Raw genomic sequence first — 6,220 nt, 5'->3', positions numbered from 1 at the left:
ATGCAAGTCCTGTAGTCCGGGGCAAGCGCCTGGTGAGGGGGGCATACACAGCGGAAGCCCCCCTCCGTGTTGTTGCAGAGGCCGGAACATCCTCCGTTCCCAATCTTACACTCATCGATATCTAGAGGGAGAGAAGCAGTCGTTAGCGGCCCCTCCGTGACAGCCAATGGCTTGGTACCAGCGCTGCCCAAACGCCGGTCCCAGGGGCCACAAATGGAGATTGAGCCCCAACACTCTCTGACTCAATTCAGGTAAAGTCTCCGGACTTTTCGATTCTTGTGGGGTCTTTTGGGTAACGAGGGTCCCGGGTTAGCTAAAGATTTGGGACAAGTTGGGACACATTTAGTGAATTGCAGAAGAAATTATTTCCCCTTTACGGAGAGGATGATAAAAAGGTGGAACAGCCTCCCAGCAGAAGTGGTAGAGTGTGGGAATTTAGACAGCATACGGCTCATTCTTGTATATTTGGTAGACGGTCGTTTCGGTTATTAGGGTTATTGGGGTCTGAGAAGGTCATAGAGAAGCCAGCATTGGATGTTGAACCGGCAGCCTGTCCCCCCGAGCCCCCCCTCTCACCGACGCACTGCCAGCCGTCCACGTGCAGCTGAAACCCCCTCCGGCAGGAACACTCGTAGGACCCGAGGACGTTCCGGCACGTCTGATCGCAGCCCCCATTGGCTGTTTCACACTCATCGATATCTGTGGATTGGGGCAGAGTTAGTGCTCGCCGCGTCACGTTAACAGCATGCCCCCGTATGCAAATTAGCAAAGGACCCCCAGAAGGGTTTCTATTAAAGCACATCTATAAGGGGTCCAGGGGCAGATGCGGGGGTTACATTAAGAGAAGGTAGAGACGTGACGGAAAGATAAAGTATCACGGGACTTCCGAACACCAAAACATACAGGACTATTAATACATAACATCTGAGAGGTGTGGGGGCATGGAATAGCATTCCAGAAGAGGTGATAGACAGACTTATAGAGTTATTAGGATGCCCAGTTAATTAATCTCCAACCAACCGGTGTTGCCCCCCCTTACCGGTGCAGTTTCTCCCAGCATCCTGCAGCCTGTACCCGCGGTTGCACTGGCACCGGAAGCTGCCCACCTGGTTCTCGCACAGCTGCTCGCAGCCCCCGTTCCCCGCCGAGCATTCGTCAACGTCTGAGACACACGGGGGGAAACAAACATTGGCAGAGGGTTCAGAGAGCAATTCTGGGGCAAAAGCGGAGCGACCAGCAAGAGGATGCCCGCGGTTTCCATGGTGACTGCTCCTCATTTAGCACTATGCACCCAGGAACCGGAGAGTAAATAAAGTTAAAAGCGGTGTATATAAAGTAAAATCTCGGCCCCGCCGGCCCTCACCGAAGCAGCTGCGTCCGTCTCCGTTGAAGCCCTGGTAGCACTGGCAGAAATACGAGCCAATCACGTTCCCGCAGTGAGCGTTCACGTCACAGCCGTGCCTGCCGGAGGCGCACTCATTCTCATCTGCAACAGAGTAACACACTCGCTGCTCCATCTACTCACCCCTCGCCCTGTCCTGCCCCCTCCCCGCCCCTTTCCAATCTGTTTTACCCCACCCCCTCCCCTTTTCAATCTGCCCTGCCCCTCCCCTTTAAATCTGTCCTACCTCTCCCCTCCCCTTTCCAATCTGCCATGCCCCCTCCTCGCCCCTTTCCAATCTGTCCTGCCCCTACGGCATCACCGGTTTACCCCCCCCAGACGCACCTTCGCAGTAAGTCCCGTTGCCCCGAAAGCCCGCGTGGCAGCCGCAGCCGTAGCTGCCGAGGACGTTCCCACAGATGCCGCGTCCCGCGCAGACCCCAGGATCCTCCGCGCACTCGTCCACGTCTGCCGAGGAAAAAATTACTCGTACAACATACATGTAACGCCCGCCACACGCCCCTGTGCATAGTGATGGTCCCATTGATTTCTAGCCCCCGGTATCTGCCCGTCTCCCGCAGCCTCTCACCGACACAGGCGTTTCCCGACTCCCGGAATCCCGGCTGGCAGTCGCAGCGGTAGCCGCCCTCCGTGTTCACGCACAGGTTCCCGAGCTCCCGGCGGCACTCCTCCTCGAACGCGCACTCATCAACATCTGGCGGGAAAGGCGGCCAATGAGAATCCTGCTGGACCAATCACATGCGCAGCAAACCTTCCCCAAAAAGCCAAACTGGCCCAAAAAGTCACAGACAAGCCCGTCCCGCTCAGTGAAACGTGGAATTTCCGAAGAAGGAGCATACAAAGGATCCCATCATGGTGGAAACTGCACATTAACAACCTGAAGGCATCTGACTCTAGAAGGTGAAAAATAAAAGGAATAGAGACTTGGCCAGGTCCCACATTCTGCCCCTTTAAACGCTCACCCATGCAGTGTCTGCCGTCCAGGCTCAGCACGAAGCCGTCCCGGCAGGAGCAGGTGAAGGAGCCGGCGGTGTTGGTGCAGGAGGCTCGTGGCGGGCAGGCCTGGAGACCGGTGACTGCTGCCACCCGGCACTCGTCCACGTCTGAAACACGAGCGGACATGGTGACCCAGCCCAGACCGGTCATTAGTGAATAAAGTACGGCTGCGCTCCTCACCTTCACAGCCATGTTGGCCCCTCAGATACCCCCGGAGGCAGCGGCAGGCGTAGGAGCCGACGGTGTTGGTGCAGTTAGAGAATAACCCGCACGGCGGGTCAAGGCCGGCGCACTCGTCCACGTCTGAAATGCAGAGATACCAATAATTACGGAAGGCTGGGAAGGGGTAGGACAAGAACCATTATACCCCACCACGGGGCAAAGTGTGTCCCAGTTACAAGACAACTACCTGTCCTGCCGGGTCAGTTTCAGATCACAGGCAGCAGCTACCAGAACTACCCCCCAAAAACACAGACGGGCAGCACAGGGGGCCGACATTACTGAGCTACAGCCCTGCCGGGAGCGGATACCTGCGCAGCGCAGGACTCCGGGGAGCAGAGAGAATCCAGCCGGACATGCGCAGTCCTCCCCCGCCGGCGACAGACCCTCGGGGCAGCCGCATCTCAGCCCGTCGTGCACCTGGTTCCCGGGACACAAACTCAGCGTCTCCTTCCCTGCAAAAAGTTTATTAAACACGTGGTCGCGGAGGCGGCCATCTTGCTTTTCCTGTGACATCATACGATGACATTTACTGTGTTACTGATTTCTTTTGGGAACGTTAATCTTACAGAGCATTTATTTTCCAGTGTTGGACCCACATGGGTGACGCTCACCTTGGTTACCGGCGCTAATGTCACCGAAGGCCTGAAAGAGAGGGGAGAGATTATACCTCTACACAAATATCGACGTTTCCCACATTTAATATTTTTCATTGTACAGCGCTGCGGAATATGATGGCGATATTTAAATAATAACACACATTGTACAGCGCTGCGGAATATGATGGCGATATATAAATAATAACACACATTGTACAGCGCTGCAGAGTATGATGGCGATATATAAATAATAATAACACACATTGTACAGCGTTGTGGAGTATGATGGCGCCATATAAACCAATAATAATAATAATATCTGACCAACCTGCCTACGGATGAGGCGGAGAGAGTTGGAGGATGAAGGGGAGGATGAAGGGGGAGAGCTGTAAGGGAAAGGGGAGAGTTGGGGTAGGATTGGTGACCGTACATCTGGCTGAACTCACCCAGAGCTGGTCCGATGTCCTCGGCTCTCCATGCCGCGTCCTAGAGTGGACCCCTGATCCCGGAGCGGTTGGGTGGATCTCGGGGTGGATTATAGAATCCTTTGCTATTATTGGTGTCCTTTCCTGAGTAATGTTGGGGTTCTGGAAAAGGGGTTCAGCCCCCTGCTGGGGTACAGATGATGGATCAGATAGAGATATAGTGAGGAACGACCATAAGACATGTCTGAGAAGCTGCCCCGGCCTCATGCCTGAGTCCTTGTTCAGCGGCAGATATTCCGACCTCCTCCACCGGGATGCGATTCACTCCCAGCCCCGGGACACACGGTGAGACGCAGCGGATCCAGCACCCGGACGAGGCGGCCTCTGTGGAGAATGAGGGACCAACGTAACCAGCAGAGGAAAATGGCTTGTAACAGAACAACGGGGACCCAAAGCAGCCTCTTAAAATTCTCAGGATACCAGGGAATCTGATAGATCACAGAGGATACCGGGGAATCTTATAGATCACAGAAAATACTGGGGAATTTGATAGATCACAAGGAATACGGGGAATCTGATAGATCACAAGGAATACAGGGAATCTGATAGATCACAGAGGATACCGGGGAATCTGACAGATCACAGAGGATACCGGGGAATCTGACAGATCACAAGGAATACAGGGAATCTGATAGATCACAGAGGATACTGGGGAATCTGACAGATCACAGAGGATACCGGGGAATCTGACAGATCACAAGGAATACAGGGAATCTGATAGATCACAGAGAATACGGGGAATCTGATAGATCACAGAGGATACCGGGGAATCTGAGAGATCACAGAGAATACGGGGAATCTGATAGATCACAGAGGATACCGGGGAATCTGATAGATCACAGAGGATACCGGGGAATCTGACAGATCACAGAGGATACCGGGGAATCTGATAGATCACAGAGAATACAGGGAATCTGAGAGATCACAGAGGATACCAGGGAATCTTATAGATCACAGAGGATACTGGGGGAATCTGATGGATCCCACAGGATACGGGGAATCTGATGGATCACAGAGGATACGGGGAATCTGATAGATCACAGAGGATACCGGGGAATCTGATAGATCACAGAGGATACCGGGGAATCCTATAGATCACAGAGGATACCGGGGAATCTGATAGATCACAGAGGATACGGGGAATCTGATAGATCACAGAGGATACCGGGGAATCTGATAGATCACAGAGGATACCAGGAATCTGATAGATCACAGAGGATACCGGGGAATCTGATGGATCACAGAGGATACGGGGAATCTGATAGATCACAGAGGATACCGGGGAATCTGATAGATCACAGAGGATACGGGGAATCTGATAGATCACAGAGGATACCGGGGAATCTGATGGATCACAGAGGATACGGGGAATCTGATAGATCACAGAGGATACCGGGGAATCTGATAGATCACAGAGGATACGGGGAATCTGATAGATCACAGAGGATACCGGGGAATCTGATAGATCACAGAGAATACGGGGAATCTGATAGATCACAGAGGATATCGGGGGAATTTGATGGATCACAGAGGATACGGGGAATCTGATGGATCACAGAGGATACGGGGAATCTGATGGATCACAGAGGATACCGGGGGAATCTGATAGATCACAGAGGATACCGGGGGAATCTGATAGATCACAGAGGATACCGGGGGAATCTGATAGATCACAGAGGATACCGGGGAATCTGATAGATTACAGAGGATATCGGGGAATCTATTTGTGGAGGATACGGGGAGTTTTAGAGATCGCGGAGGATACAGGGGGTTTAGAGATTGCAGGATTATAACGGAGTGATCCTACAGTTACTCTTACCATATACGTGAGGATCCGGAATCGGCTCGTGTGGAGCGAGGAATCCACTTCCTCTTCTATCAGACAAACGTTTCTCCTCGGAGCTCCTTATTCCTCAGACCTTCCCCGGGACACAAAGCATTTACAGCAGATGGTAATTAGGGGGCTGGGAGCCTGGAGAGGGGCAGCCTTCCCCTACAATGATAAAATACCATCTCAACCGGAACTTACCCTCCGTCCCCCATCTACCCCGACCTACCCCGACCTACCCCGACCTACCCCTTCATACTGCACTAGATCTATGACATCATCAGAATAAATACATCTCACCCCTCCTAATACACAGACACCGGGACACGTGCCTCTCGCCCCTCCTAATACACAGACACCGGGACACGCACCTCTCACCCCTCCTAATACACAGACACCGGGACACGCGCCTTTCACCCCTCCTAATACACAGACACCGGGACACGCGCCTTTCACCCCTCCTAATATACAGACACCGGGACACGCACCTCTCACCCCTCCTAATATACAGACACCGGACATGCGCCTCTCACTGTTACCTGCGTTACAATGTATCAGAGACAGTCCATTCACACATAACAAGAACCAGCCTGCCCACAGCATGTGTTTGCATTCCCTGCGGAGCCTGAGGGGTTAATGGTTTAATTAGTTGCAGGGCTCTGTGCTGCCAAAATATTTTAAGGAGGATGTG

The sequence above is a fragment of the Sceloporus occidentalis genome, unplaced genomic scaffold (genome assembly GCF_023333645.1).
Source record: "Sceloporus occidentalis isolate IW3139 unplaced genomic scaffold, rSceOcc1.0.p SCAF_363, whole genome shotgun sequence".
Lineage (NCBI taxonomy): Eukaryota > Metazoa > Chordata > Lepidosauria > Squamata > Phrynosomatidae > Sceloporus > Sceloporus occidentalis.
This window is presented reverse-complemented; position numbering follows the sequence as displayed.